General features: G+C 41.4%; 1 protein-coding gene across 1 annotated transcript in view; it reads left to right on the top strand.

Moving 5' to 3' along the window:
- Positions 1 to 15593, top strand: part of BBS9 (Bardet-Biedl syndrome 9) — a 373430-nt gene that overhangs the window by 268555 nt on the left and 89282 nt on the right. The window lies entirely within an intron of this gene.

Raw genomic sequence — 15593 nt, forward strand, 5'->3', positions numbered from 1 at the left:
CAGTGAATGTCAGCATCCTTTTTCTCAGATAAATGATTGGATACAGGTCATTTAACGAATTGTTTCTATTGTGAAAAAGCAAAACCTAGGATTTTTTTTTCTTTTTTATCATGTCTAGACCTTCTAAAAGATACTCCTTTTCCATGGATATTCAGGCTCTCTCCCTAATTGTCTGATGGAAATTTCATTTCTTCCCCTTTGCTTCTGTGCCTCTCCTATTTATTGCTCTCCTGTAGGTTATTTCCAGTGTTCCATGAAGATAGCAAGCTTTTCTCCCCTGCTGATATGTATGATGTCAGTGCTCAATGGCGACTTCCCTCTTTCCAAAATGGTGCTGGACTTCTAATTTCGCATAACAGACCTTGGATGATGGGCAGCCAATGGGAGGCAGGAAATAGCAGTGAGTGCATACTCACCCCGTATAATAAGATGCTACCTCTGAAGAGTTTAAAATCTATCTGTTATAGAAGAGAAATCACACACGCGCTCACAAGGCAACATATGAGGAATCCAACAGGACTCTTGGACCAGCTGCATGGCCGTCGAGATCTGGACAGCTCAATGGGCATACGGAAGGAAACCAATCAGGGAGGGGGCCCTGGGGTCAGGGGGTGTTGAACCTCAAGTAGGCTTTTGGAAAGAGGGGATCAACAGGAGTCAGCTGAGAATTAGATGGTGACGATTCTTAGAAGATTCTAGAATGTCATCATGCCACATACTAGTATAGGTTGTCATCCTCTGCATTGTTCATTAACCAGCTTTCAATGTGACATCTTCACATGTGGAATCATGTGAGACTTTGAGCTGGGATCACTAAAAAATGTGTTTCTGTAGCATGAATTCAGGCACTTTTTTGTCATTCTAGTGGCTAATTACCTCATTGTTGACTTATCCAAGTTGTTTCTCCTTTTTCATCCTCTTTTGACTTGGTTTTTAAATGGACAGATCTAGTGGAACGAGGGAAGAAAGATAAAGTGATGGTGTTTCATTTATTCTAAAATATTATCTACTTCCTTGTACAGAAGTTGGTGGAGAAGAAGTTTTAAAAGAGTTGGCCAAATGAGGTGTTGGAATTGATTTGGACTTATCAGCAGTATTTATTTTTCTAGTATAAAAGATAGCAGGTTGGCTGTGTAGAGAATCAGACAATTGTCCGACTCTGAATTCCTAGAGGGCGGGGTTTGTGACTTACATCCCTGGTTGCACATCTAGCCCAGAATAGGAGCCCACTAATTGCTGTGGAATAACTCCCTGAGTAGATGAGAGCTGGAAGGGAGCTCAGAGATGCGGACATCAACGTGTGAGAAATCGGAGGGCATTGTCATTAGTACCGAAGTAGGACTCCTTCCCTTCCGTCCACTGTGCTCTCCACCACACCACTGCGCCATTGGCAATGGCACTGCCAGCCCACATCCACGCTGGAGACTGTGCCCAGGGACAGGAAATCAGAGGCAGCTGGGGTGACAGGGGTTTCTTGCCAAATTTGCAAATGGTTGTTAGCAAACCAGAGCTACAGAACTGTTTTAGAACATTTCCAGTTAAAGTGGAATTTTCAAAACCAGGAACTGCCACCAGGTCAGTGAAGTTGGTTTTATGGGCAGCCAGGGTTCCGCACAGCTGGTCGAGCAGGCTGGGAATGGTGTTTCAGGCTGAGGGCTTCCGTCAGGCTGCGCTGCTTCTGACCACAAGGGCCAAAAGCCATCCACTCCCAAGGATTGCTCTCCTAGTCGTTTCTTAGGAAAAAAACCTGTTTTCTCTAGAAGGCCTTTTGACTCACAGAGTAACTTTTAGTGAAACACTGATCCATCTCATGTCCATGTCTCTGCAGGCTCTGACTGAGAATGGGTGAAGTAAGCAGCAGGGGGTCGGAGTGATTGTTCAATGATAAATAATGACAGAGAAGTGATAGTTTCACTCCTGTAGCGGCAATAGTCGTATCTAACACACTGTAAAGATGTCCAGGTGAGTTTCTCAGGTTTTGAGAGAAAAGCAGACGAGGAGCAGGTGAGAACCCTGGAGGAAGGCCTAGATCTTGATCATGGAGGATTATATTGTTTTTCATAGAGTGGATAATAGCAAAGCAAAATTCATAAGAGGATCGTTTTCCAGAAAAAAAGAAATGTAGCGCTGATTTCTTATGCAATACTTTAGAAAATGCCCCTCAGAGCAGGCTGTGGATCTGATTCTAGTAAACAGGCCAAGTGCAATACGTGAGCTGGGTGGCCTTTCAGATCTAATAAGATGAGGGCATGATGTTAACTAACATGGGACTGGCCAGTAGTTAGGGACAGGCCTTCCCCAGCAAGCCTGGCTTTAGTTAACTGTTCGAGAGGTTCACGGCAGCAGAGAGGTTCACGGCAGCGTACCCCGACAAGCCGAGTTCCTAGTTGAAGGTCATAGCATAGTTAGGACCTATCTGGGCCAAGTTGCCTCTTCTTATCCTGTGGCGCCCGAGGTCCTAACATACAGTAGCGTTACTCCCATCCCCTTAGCCCCCCTCGCTTTTCTCTTCTGGGGAACATATCAACTTTATTGTTTGTGGGTCCCACCACATGATAGACACTGTCAGCATTGTCAGTGCCCGTAACCACGTAGCACATTTCTTCCCCTCTCAGTCACACGCATGATGGAACGATTCACCCCACATCTCTTCCTAGGAGTGACTCGACTGGGTATTGCTCTAGTTCCTGGTTCCTCAGGGGTCTGGACTCTATCTAAGCCCAGGCTCTAATTTGGCTGTGTGGACCCAAGGTGGTCCCACTGAGTTCCATCTCTGGGACAGACCCTTCTTGACACTCGGGAAGACTTTGTCATTCCTGAAATTGGGACCATCCTCCTCAGTCTCGCTAGCTGAGGCCTTCCCCTAACAAGGTGTACTTTGAAAAATTAATGAGGATACATTTCCAAGTGCAGTGGCCTTGTAGGAAGAACAGTGTTTTGCAAATCAGAAACGTTGCCTGCAAACCAATGTGTTTTAAATAATTATATTCAAATTCATTTACGATACAAGCCTTACAGGAGTGTAGGCACCATTTAAAAGTACTCATTTTCCAAATAGCAGCTTCTCAAATCTTTGTGTTTCTGTGTTCAATGACAGTTTCCATCACATTTCCTCTCGTGACTTTGATTCTGATGAGATAGCTGCTCCTCCTCAGTGTTTCTGTAACATTCTGCAAACATCTATACTATGATTCTTTGTCTTATAATTCTGTTTTTATCTTTTAAAAAATTCATTTACCCACCAGCTGGAAAGCTACTCGAAGGCAGAGGATCATGTCTTATTTGTTTTTGTGTCTCTAGAACCTAGCACAATGCCAGGTGCTTTATATATTATGTAAATATGTGCAGGACCACACCATATTCTTTGGAAACTGAGGTGCTTTCCACTTTGAAGATTTTAAATATTCATTTGGATTTGTTGCGTCACAAATTGGAATTGATTAAAATCTAAGTTGTGGTCTCTTTCGCTGTGGATTTCTCGGAGAAAATGATTGCAAGTAGGATGGGCTTGTGCTGTGTGCTCCCTGTGGTAAACCTTTCATTATATTTCTGCAAATGTGGCCGGTTAGTTTGAATTGCTCTGGTTACAGTGGAAAAGGAAATAGTTACTCTTCACTATTGTTGGGGGAAAATTTTAATTTGTTTCAAGCCAGAATTGTTTTACTTTAGAATTTGTATGGCTTATGGATCCAAACATACATACACTAAAACATAGACTTAAGGTAATTAGAAACTGCTGTGGTTACTTGGGTTCAGCCTTTTTTTTTTTTTTTTGGCTTTTTATCAAGTCTTTTTGCCTCTCAATTTAAAATTTTTTTTCTTGTTATTCATGTAATATAGCCCCACTGTGGAAAAAGAAAATAACATATAGAATCAGGTTCTTTCCATCTCTCACTCCCCCTATCTTTGGAGATTGTTCTTGCCCTTAGCCTGGCTTTCCTTTTGGTTAAAGATGGCTACTGCGGTTCTAGCTATCACACCCGGACAATATGATATCCAGAGGAAAAAAAGAGGGCATCTTTCTGTCTCTCCTCCTTAGAAATGAAGAATGCTTTTCCTAATGTTCTACCTCCACCTCCAGCAATATTCCTTTCCCATCCTATTGATCCTAATGATCTTATTTTGCCTTCCTGAGCAGTCCATTCTTAAACCAATAACCGGCAAGAAGAATAAATTACTGTGACTGGCTTTGGGGATTGGCAAATATTTTTTTAAAGGGCTAGATAGTGCATATTTTAGGCTTTGCAGTCCGTCTGGTCTCTGTCACAACTATTCAACTCTGCTGTGGTAGCAACAATACACAAAAAATAAACGAATGGCTGTGTTTCAATAAAATTTAGTTTAATTTACAGAAATAGGTGGCAGGCCCAAAGGCCATATGTAGATGGCCAGCTCCTGGAGCCTTGGATCAGGGACTCTGAAACAATTGCATGTGTCAGAATCAACTGGGAGCTTGTTACAAGACAAGGCTCCACACCCCCAGTTTCCGATTCAGCAGATTTGAGGTAGAGCCAGAGAATTTGCATTCTAACAAGTTCCTACTTGATACTGGGTTCATGAACATCACTTTCAGTGGCTTAACCCCGTGTTTCCAGATGCTCTTGACGTGTGTGTGTCGGGGGGAACGGTCCTGTGCTTTGTGGGTGGTTTAGCAGCATCCCCGGCCTTTACTCACTTGATGCCAGCATCCTCTGTGCCCCTCCTCTGGTCTGATGACCAGAAATGTCTGAAATATTGCCCAATGTTCCCTAGGGGGCAAAACCTCTGATTCTTCCTCCCGCTTAGACTTAGACTGTTCAGATCTATCCCCTGGCTCTGGGGAAAGGCACGTCTTTCCTTGTAACATTTTGGGAAGGTGTGTCACCATTCTGCAAGAAAAGAAGGGAACGAAATGGTTGTTGGATAGGCCATCCACAGTGTCTACTGCCGATCACCTTGCGATGCCTGAGAATAAAGATCTCCCTGGCCAAATATTCTAGAAAATGGAACAAGAATACCCATGTGCTAAGATTTTCTTGAGCATGTAATTTAATTGCACAATTGAAGGAACTTGACGGAGAGTCTGGCAATGCGTCCAGAGAGGTGGGTAAATCATAAGTGAAGCATTGTATTGAGGAAAGCCTTAGTGAAAGGTGACATCTACATTTGGTTTTTCGTGCAACGTCTATAAAGGAGTTAATGTTATGTTCATAAAATTTTGTTGGCCTTTCAAAAAGAACATTAATAGACAACAGTTTATTTTCTATTTCATATAGCTAAAATGTGAAAAGTCTGTTTTTGGTGAATTTATGGGCCTTTTGCTTAGGAAGTCTTTACTCTTGGGTCCTACTTAGACTAGAACTTGGACTATGTATGTAGGTAACAAGGGCATGGTGGAGACCTGTGCGGATACTGAGCCATTTCTCACCTTCTCTAGCTCTGCTCTGTGTCATCGAGGGTGCAGGCCACATCTGTCAGGAGCCATGTCACCTGGGAGGCACTGCTAGGAGACAGGAGGCAGCAGGAATTTTGATGTCCGAGTTCCTCGCCTTCCTTGGGTGCCTTGGGCAGCATCTCAGCAGTGGCCGTACTTCCTCCAGGGCTCTAGCTCCCTCTGGACAAGCCCACCATTGTTGTGTCAGGTGATCCTGGATCCCTGGGCTCTGATACCTCTGTCTCTTTCCATTATCCTCCAGCCTGGGAGGTGGTGGTAGTTTCCTGCTGTCGCTATTCAGGCTACCTCACCACTCACCCCCGGCCTGGCTTCTCAGCTCCTCCATACCTATTAAACCCTACATTAAAATCCCTGAATCGGAAATTCTCAATGTGGTTTCTGTTTTCATGATTCAAGTCATACTGATACAGAGCCCAACCCCCACTGTCTTGTCATACAGACCTAAACAGTTTATTATATCATGAGATTTTGTTGTTTTTCAAATCCAGTACAAATAGAGTATCAATTGGAACTGTCAATGATAAGCCATATGCTGATGGGTAGTCTTAATAGCAGTTAGTTTTAGATTCTTATAAGCAGAAAAGGAGATTAAAAGTTGGTAAATTATTTCACATGGGTACCCATTATAGCCTAGAGATAAAGAACACTAGCTCTGGACTTGAAACGTCCAAGTTCAAGTGGGCCCTTGCGCTTACTAGAATTGTGGATTTAAACAAATGATCTAACTTCTCAGTACCTCAGTTTTCTCATTCATAAATTTGTGATAATAATGGTGCATGTCAGGCCCAAGGGGACTGTTGGAAGGATTGAGCAAGTAATGCACCAAAAACACTTTAAGAAATGCTTGGCATGTAGTAAACACCCAGTAAATACTAGCCATCATCACCACTATTGTTGTTCAACTTGTCCTACCCTCAACTCATTGAATCAGCCTGTCGCCATGGAGAAGAACTTCGGGCCCTAAAAATAAGTTTTCACAGGGAATATCAAATGGAAAAGTCCACTTGGATGTATGTTCCCTGAAATACCTCCTTTTTCTGATTAATGTGTCTACCGAGACCTGACTCCTTTAAAGCACAAATTAACACACATATCCACACCCTACTATCTCGTAATAGAGGCTATTACTTTAAAAAAGGCTTTTGTGAACGTCCGGTCTTCAGGTTTCAGTAGAGCAGGCAGTTTCTCCTCATGACACTGGTTTCATTGGCCAGTGGCAGGTAGCGGCCCAAGTGCGAGGTGTCTTTCACATGGTGTCCTCAAGTGCTCTGAATACTCACGTCTGGCATTAGCTTGTTCATCACGATGTGTTACCTACTCTGGGCATTTCAGTCATGGCATGTAAGTAGTGGGCTTCTAGAAAGCATTGGCTAATTCATTAAAATGTGTGTGGCGGTGACGACAAGCTGTGCAAACGCAGGAGCTATTGGGTGGAACAGATGTCAGGAATGGAGAGGGATCAGCAATGGAGTCCTTTAAAGATGTGTTATATTGTGTTGTGTTTGTTTGGTTATTTGTTTTCTGTAAGAAGAGCCATCTTCTTAGAGATATGAAAAGAAATAAATAAAAAAGGCCAGGAAGTATTAGTCCTGACTTGAGAATTATTAAAAGGGTTGTTAAAAACAAAAGGTCTTCTATGTCACATTTTGACTTTTCTGTGAGTCGCACTGCTGTTCATTCATTCATTCGTACTAAGTTTCTTATAAGAGATGCAAGAAGTTGAAAACATTTGCTGTGAGATGTGGAAATTTTTTTTATTTGTCACTGATATTCTGCTAAGTTCCTAAAAATAGTTTGGGTTGCCTGTTAGATTTGTCAAGTGACTTGACCCAAAGTAAAATTGAAGTAACAATAACGTGAGAAAAACAACATTTACCTCATTCATTGAAGATTGCACTTAGTATTTATGAATTTTAACATTAACTTCTGATGTGTAAATGTAAAGGCAGACTATTATATGGATTCATTTTGTAGCTGAAGATTATCCCATAAGAGTTGGAACTGGATGATGATATGTGTGACAAGGGTGATATATGAGGTCTGACAATTAGGTTTGGAACTCATCCTAGAAAAAGTGCTACATACCATTGCTGAATATGACTATGGTCACCTTCGAAGTCCTCCCCTTGGGAAGCTATGCACTGATGCCAGTGCCTGGTCCGCCCTTCAAATTCTGGAACTCTTTTTCTGGAATGGCCATCAGAGCTGTTGTCACATTACCCTTGATGTCCTCAATGTCATAAAAATGTCTTCCTTTCAATATTTCCTTTATCTTTAGGGAAAGAAAGAAGTCATTGGGGGCTTCATCAGGTGAGTAGGGAGGGTGTTCCAATACAGTTATGTGTTTCCAGGCTAAAAACTCCCTCACAGACAGCGCCGTGTGAGCTGGTGCATTGTCGTGATGCAAAAGCCATGAATTGTTGGCGAAAAGTTCAAGTTGTTTTCGTCTTTTTCACGGAGACTTTTCAGCACATCCAAATAGTAAACTTGGTTAACTGTTTGTCCAGTTGGTACAAATTCATAATGAATAATCCCTCTGATATCAAAAAAGGTTGGCAATATTGTTGCAACAAATTCTCAAACTTAATTGTCAGACCTCGTAATACCGGACCTGCCTTGAAATACTCTATTTTTCCAGCTTCGAATGCTTATAGTTTTTATCATTGTTTTATTTACACACTTGTCTTGGAAAGTCCTTGTAATGTGGTTACCTGGGGAATGTATCACAGAAAAACCCATGTGAATACATTTGCCCACGTTAGTTCAAGCAGACTGCCCTGGTGCCCTTAACCAGTGAGTGAGCTGTGCCACCTGTTGACAGTGGAAGACTGGCAACTTTGACACATCAGGGTGAATTGAGTCAGGGAGACCTGGTGCGATGGAGGAGCAGAGGAGGGAGTCTCAAAGAGAGCTTTGTGAGGATCAGAACATTTTAAGTGAAGGAAATCATATGTCTCTTACTTCAAGGTGGCAGGTAGGTTTTCTTGAGCCTGCTAGAAATTCCAGATCTGTGAAATAATAATGGATGTGGGCCATTAAATATGATGGAGGTGATGAAAGGGGAATATTAACATTGTGCTCATGAACCCTTTTTGAGGTCAAAGACTCCAATGGGACTATGAAAGCTTTGGGCTCTTTCCTCCAGAAAAATACATAAAACACCCAAAACGTTACTTTCTGTTTCAGGGGATTTACTGACCCTTGAAGCCCGTTCTTGGGCCCAGGTTACAAACCACTAGGCTAAAGGAAAAGTTAGGGCTTTTAGGAACATGCCAGTGTTTATATTTTTATTATTCATTTGGGAGCCACTGTAGTTTTCTGATTCTGGGATTGGCATGGTTATAGTAATTCTTACATTTCTTATAGAGTACCTATAGAATTCTGTCATATAGAATATAGTAGCTGATGCAAAGTGCAATGGAGTTAAAACTATATAACTGAAAAAGAGGAAGGATTTCAAATATTCATCAAGGGAAATACAAAAAGTGCATTAAATGTAATTTTATTTCACAATAAAAGGTGTTCTCTTTGGAAGCTTTGACTTGGTCACAATAATTAGGAAGATTTGTTAGTAAGTTATTTGTAATTTTTTTTTTACTTGAGCGATGATTCCAGGTTTTTTGTTTGTTTTGTTTTTCTTTTCATTCTGCATGAATCATAACATGATTAATTAGAGCTAGATATTTTGCTTTTTTTATTGTAAACTTGCATTTAGACCATCTTAACGTGTATGCAAAAACACTCAGTATAGATTGTTCTTCCAATAAGCAAGGGAAGCAGGAAATGAAAGCCCAGAAAATGATATTTTAGAATTAAATTATGTGGTATAATATGTATTATATAATGTTGCATAAAATATGCAAAACATCTAAAATATGATCCCACTTATGTAAACATGTATCCATATCGATCTATACATAGCTAGTCTCAGAAAGAATTGTCTGGAAGGATGGTTCCCAAAATATCAATAATGGTTCTCTTCAGGTAGTGTAATCTGAGTGATCATTTAACTCTCTTTTCAGTTTAGCTGAAGTCTGTTTCAGTCACTTGGAGGTGATTTGAGGAGAATAGTGATGGTTGGAGTGGCGAGGGAGAAGTAAATATGGGGAGGAATTTTGAAGGCAGAATCGAAAGCCCTTGGGGGGGGGTGTCTTATTTAATAAAGGGGATAAAGGAGGAACTGTGAGTTAAATATAACATTGAGGCTTCGAGCCCATTGGCAAATTGGCAAATTTGCGAAGGATGTGCACCCTACAGGTTGGACACTTTTCACTGGAAAGTTGGCTTATTAATGTCAATATCTTGAACTGCTATGTAAATACATGAAGCAGTGGCTGGAGTAGTAGCTAGTGGTGAGCCAGAGCAGATAAAGCAGAAGTGGGAGTAATAGAGGCTGGTACTAAATTGTGATTTTTCTATCACAGAACTCAACATTCTTGAAAAAAACCAATGTCTCCTCAGTGCCCATTAAAGAGGATGGGCGAGTGTGGTTCACCCTCCTGGTAGAGTCTTAGAAAGCAAGAGTTAGGGAAATGAGACACTGCCAGGAATGTCCCCCTGCTTACTGAGCGGCAGAGGGAGGGTCTCCCTGTTGGCTGACTACCGCGGTGCCTTGGGTGGGAGAAAAAGTCCATCACCGATGCTCATCGTGATTGGTCCTTTGGCTGTAATGCACTCTTCCTTTTTTAATCCAGATGAGAAAGGGCTCTGTTGCCAAAAAGCTATGGTGGCCTATTTTTAAAGCTTACCTAAAAACATAGAGGAGATTCCATGAAGGATGGCTCAAAATAGAAAATACAATAGCGTAATTGAGACAAAAAGGGATATCCTGGAAATAATATTATGTTTAGTCATAAGTTTTAGAGCTTCTAATTATGCTGTTCTTTTTGCTCCCCTGATTACTAATTTTAGAATATGTTTCTTTCAATTTAAGAATTAGTCAGCCTTAAATTTGTCTGCTGAACCTATGCTAGAAACCCCATTATTTCCAGTTCAGTTGAAATTATATGGTATTAAACCTGTATCTTTGTCGGTTCTATAGACTTTGGTAGAAATGTTGAGATTTAAATTATTAGTACTTCAGTGGCTCTCAGAGGTTAAGACCCTCACGTGGTTTAGGCCACACACTCTTTACCATTTCTGTTTCTGGGCTATTTTGGAATGAAAAGCATGCTTTATCCAAAGAATTTTTCCTTTGGATAAAATTATATTATTTATCCCCATTTTAAGGGCACATGAGTAAACCAGGTTCTGGATAGAAATCATGAAAGGGGGCAGTTTTACATTTTGATCTCATAGTTTGAGGAAGTCATGAATTCTAAATGAAGAATAAACACCTTTGTTTTCTTCTGAGAAATAGCTTAAACAGAGACTGAAGTGTTTGATGATTGGTAGCCAGCCTTACAATAACTTGGCCCTTGACCTTGAGCAGAAATCCTTACACTCTGTTGTGAAGAGTAGCGACCCTTCTATGTTGACCTGGCCCAAGGTGGAAAGACAGGGAACCCTTCCTGAACTTTGGAATCACCAAGCTTAAATCTTTGATTGGATTCATCATGTCCCTCCATAACTGAATTTTACAGAACTTTCTATCTATCACTTTTGCTTTTTCCACATGGTTCTCTTCGTTGGTCTATGAAAACATGGTGTCATTGGCTTATGAAAATAGCCTTAACCTCTGGGCCTTCCCTGGCACATGTACCTCGCCTGGGATCACTTCCAGGTTTCTTTGACAAAACGAATTTAGGTTCTCCAATCCCCAGTGAGTCTTTCCTAACAGCCTCAGTCTTCATTTGTTAAGCTCATCAAAATCATTTACGGGAAACACTTCAGAGTTTACCACTGAATTCGGCACCATGTGATGTTTTCCTTGGCTTCATAGACGCTAGTTTGATCTCAGTGTAACGAATTTTACTGAGTGTCACCTTTAAGCTTTCAAAGACAAGAACCTTCTTTTTTGAGGCAAAGTGTCAGGCACATAGTAAATGATCAACAGGTAGGTGGCATTAGTAGTAAGGTGATATGGAGAAAAAGTTCTGAAATGAGGCTTATTGGACTGAGACCTAACTATGTGCTAATAGCAACTGAGCGGAATTGCGGCTTGTTTTATTACCCTCAGGCTGGCATGAGCCACTTAAATCAAATTCAGCAATGGGTTGTATTTGTTCACCAGTAGAGTCAGCCCATACACCCAGGGACATCTAGAGAAAAGTAGGTTAAATCAAAGCAGATTTCTCAGCAAGCCTCAAGTAGTCTGGATGGAAATATAGAAAATATATTCCTGCATTGCGAGGCATGGGCCTCAGATCTGACTTCTCTTGAATCAATACAAAGTTGGAATCATGGCCATTTAAAAGATTCTTAATGTTTTAAAGAAACAGAGGACACTTCTTGTCCTTGTTTTGTTTTTCATTTGCCTGTTTATTTTTTGGTATTGTTTGGTTATTCAGTAGCAAATCAACTTCCCTGACACAGAGGTCTGTGCGGAATTTTTCTCCGGGGTGGACATGGTGTGACGTAGTAAATGACAACCTTGACAGGGGTGTGAAGAGCTGGTCAAATTGGTGATACATTCAAATCCAAAATGAAATTGCTGATTAGGTGTGAACCTTAAGAAGACTTCTTGGTTCACTGTATCCAAATTGTTCATTTTTGCCAGTGCTTCGCTGCAGTGGAGATAGCCACTGGAAAAAGGATGAATCCATTCACTGATTGAATCCAGTGCCCGATGACTCATGAGTAGCTGGGTGTAATTCTTATGACCACACCATGGTGGGTTGTAGCATGATTGCCTAACTTTGGAAATTCATCTTTTTTATGATCTTTCATGGGGCGGAGGTGTGTGGGGGAGAACAACCAAAGTGGCCTCTGTCCTCTCCAAAATCCAGGGACATAATTTAGCCTTACTGGTCAAGACTCCCTGCCAACGTTGAGTCTGGGGCATTGTTTTTCCCTGCAGTCGGAATCATCCAGGCCAAATTGTTTTAGAGCTTACAGTCAGGAGCCATCTGGGAATAACGGTGCTGTCACAGCACCTCAGATTCATAACATTCACATGGGATGTAAATGGTCCCCTCCTGGATGTGTGGGTCAGGGGCAGCCCCAGGAGGCCCTGGGAAAGGAAGTGCTGGAAGTGACAGAGCCAGCAGTCAGATACTGGCCTAGTCGGCTGCATCACAGCATGCTCCTCAGGAAAAGCCTTAAAGAAATGAAATCTGCTTCAATCACATTCTATTTCTAGTGCCTTAGGGAGTGCTGAACGTAAAGGGGATTCTGTGAAGAATCATTCTTTAAAGCGGTTGAACTCCTCCAATGTGGTGTTGCTCGTATTTGGGCAGACTCGGGGATCCACGCCTCCCTTTTGGGTGTGTGGATTTGAAGGCATAGGTTTGTTTCAGACTTGTGAGATTTGGGGCACCAAGCCAAGATCCTGCTCTCCCTCACCCTAATCAGAAGCCAATATCTTCTTGTTATTGTTGTTATGTGATAGATGCTTAAGGTAAGTCCCAGGTTTCTTTCCAGTAACTTCTCACTTTTTGCAGCAAGCCAGTTGCCTGTTCAGAGGTGCTTCTTGTAGCTATTCAAGGTGGAAAGAGGAATTCTCGGGGGTAGCCCTTTTTTCTAATTCTTTCCAATTCTTAAGACCAGAGCCGATACTCACAGTTGCTCTCCCCAGCCAAGAAAATATGTTTCATTGTTTTCACCAGTAATGTCTTTTCTTGAGGAGAATAAATTGAGTTGGTGATTTGTTGGGTAGCCTGTATCACGTGCATGACCCAAGCTAATGACGATGTTCTATTTTAGAAACTGAAATTCTATACCAGTGTTACAGAGAGCACAGTTCTTTCTACAAAATTTTTTAATATTGAATAAAACCCTTTGATCCTCACCTTGTGACTATTGAATGCCCCCTCTACCCCTGTATAATCTGGCAAATCTTGACTCTTAAATAGTATTCTTTGTGTAAGGACATATGCCAAGGCTTCATGGTAATTCTTTGGTGTCCCCATTTCATAAACAGTAATTTGTTCCATATGTTATTTTTTTCCTAGGTAAGCTACAAATTTCATATTCCTTCCTTGTAAATTAATTGAATAGTAGGCCTCAGTGAGGAAAACTAAGAATATTTGGAAATGTTAGGTTCCTTATTCTTTGAGTATAATGACAGCTAACATTTATATTGTATCTCCCCGTTTACTAAAAACTATTATATACATTCTTTTAATTAGACCTTATAATAACTCCGTGGGGCAAGCTAGTATTACTTTGCTTCTATTTATATTATATAAACAAGAATCATCTAGAAGAGTAGAATGATTTGCCCGAGCTAACCAGCAAAACTGAGATTTAAACTGTTAAATTGAAGGCCTATGTTCTTCCCACCGCACCAAGCAATTTTTAGGCAGGTTTTTGCTGGTGGAAGAAGTCGTCTGGGTCATTCCTTTTTCCCTTTCATCCTGTACCCCCATTTTGGTCTCTCTCAATCTAGTAACGCTGGCCAGAATGGCCAGCTGATGTGCCTGGGTCTCTGCCCTGTATGAATTGTGTTACTCCCAGCCATCAGGGAACGCCTGAGAAAGGGTTCGAGGGTAGAGTCTCAGGGCTCTCCTTCCACTCGCCCCTCTCGTCCCTTGTCATATAAGGGAAACATCTCAACTTAATGCCCCAATGTCATCACCTCGCGATCACAGGGAAGAGAATCATTAATGTCAGAGACGTGCTAGACTATAAACTGTAATGAAATGAACTATACAAATTATTAAACTGTGACCGTGAAGAAAATGACTAAGTTTCTAAGAAAATAGAAAATCAAAACAAAGGTAGGCTGTGACCCCATTTTATGGAGAGAACACCATTCCCAGCTCCAAGGTCTGCTCCTTCCTCCAGACAGCGACACCTGTGCCCCCCGTCAGATGCTCTCTGTGCAGCAGCTGTGTTCCCCCTTTCTTCTGTACCTCGATTCACTTCCCCCTGCCCAGCTCACACCTTGTAGGTGAGGAGCAGCATGTTTTCAGTCCTTTGTGCCACAAGAACAGGAGCTCAGGCCAGGAGCTGTGAGTTTCATAGCCTTTAAGCCTCCATATGCCCTTGGAATTCTGCTTTTTTTTTTTTCTTGTAGAATGGGGACATAGGTGCTTGCCGTACTTGATTTCCAAAGTGGTTGTGAATATTTAATACTTACTGCTGTAAGGTAAAATCCTTACAGCAGGATGTGGGTGTGCGCTGGTTCTGTTACTACCTTCCCATGTGATTTTAGGCAAGTCACTGAACCTTTCTGAGCCTCAGCAGTTTATGTATATAATAAGGTGCTCAGACACGATGATTTTTAACAGTCTTTTTAAATTCAACTCTGTTGAATTCAGATGGATATACTGAATATTTAGTGTTACAAGCTATATAAACAAGGACATAGGCCTTGTTCTCAAAGAACCTATATTCTAGGGGATGGAGACAGCTGTAAACATGTCACCCTTGTGTGGTGGGGTAAGTATCTTACGATCTTGCCCTACAATTCTGATTCTGTGATTGCTAAAGCCTTTTCTTCTTGGTCTCATTAAGTTTAGAGTTTATTTCTCTCCAGAGGAAAGGACTTTATGAGGCCTCTAGATAAGTAGTTTTCATAGTAGGGAGTGGACTTTGTTTGATTTTTAGCAGAACATTACTACTAACTGCTAATACGTATGAGTGGTGAGCGTGTCTGAGATACCGTGTAACATTTAGGATAGACGTTAATCAAAATAACCACCTGAAATTCCCATAATGACAAACTATTGAAAAACCTTGGGTCTGGGATGTTGTGGAAAACTTTGTTGGTGGGTGGTTCTAATTAAGGTTTCTCTTCATGAAGAAATTAAATTTAATTGGCAGAAGAGTCAACTAGTAGAAGATTGGTTAGAGATTTGCACCCCCCACCCCCCTTTGAAATGAATCTGATGCTCTTTGTTGCTGAACTTGACTCAAGAGTTTTTCTCCATAAGTGGAAGGAAAACTTGGACGTTTTGTACCTTATCAAAGTAGTGTTAATGACCAAGACCTGGCCCCTTCCTCTTACCCCTATCTCTGCTCAGGCAGTAACTGTTATCAAACCAGGGAAACAGTCTAACTATCTTGAATATCAGTAAACCAACATGTGACCGGTCAGCTTATCATTCTCAGATTC

This window comes from Hipposideros armiger, unplaced genomic scaffold, assembly GCF_001890085.2.
Source record: "Hipposideros armiger isolate ML-2016 unplaced genomic scaffold, ASM189008v1 scaffold_526, whole genome shotgun sequence".
In the NCBI taxonomy this organism is placed as follows: Eukaryota; Metazoa; Chordata; class Mammalia; order Chiroptera; family Hipposideridae; genus Hipposideros; species Hipposideros armiger.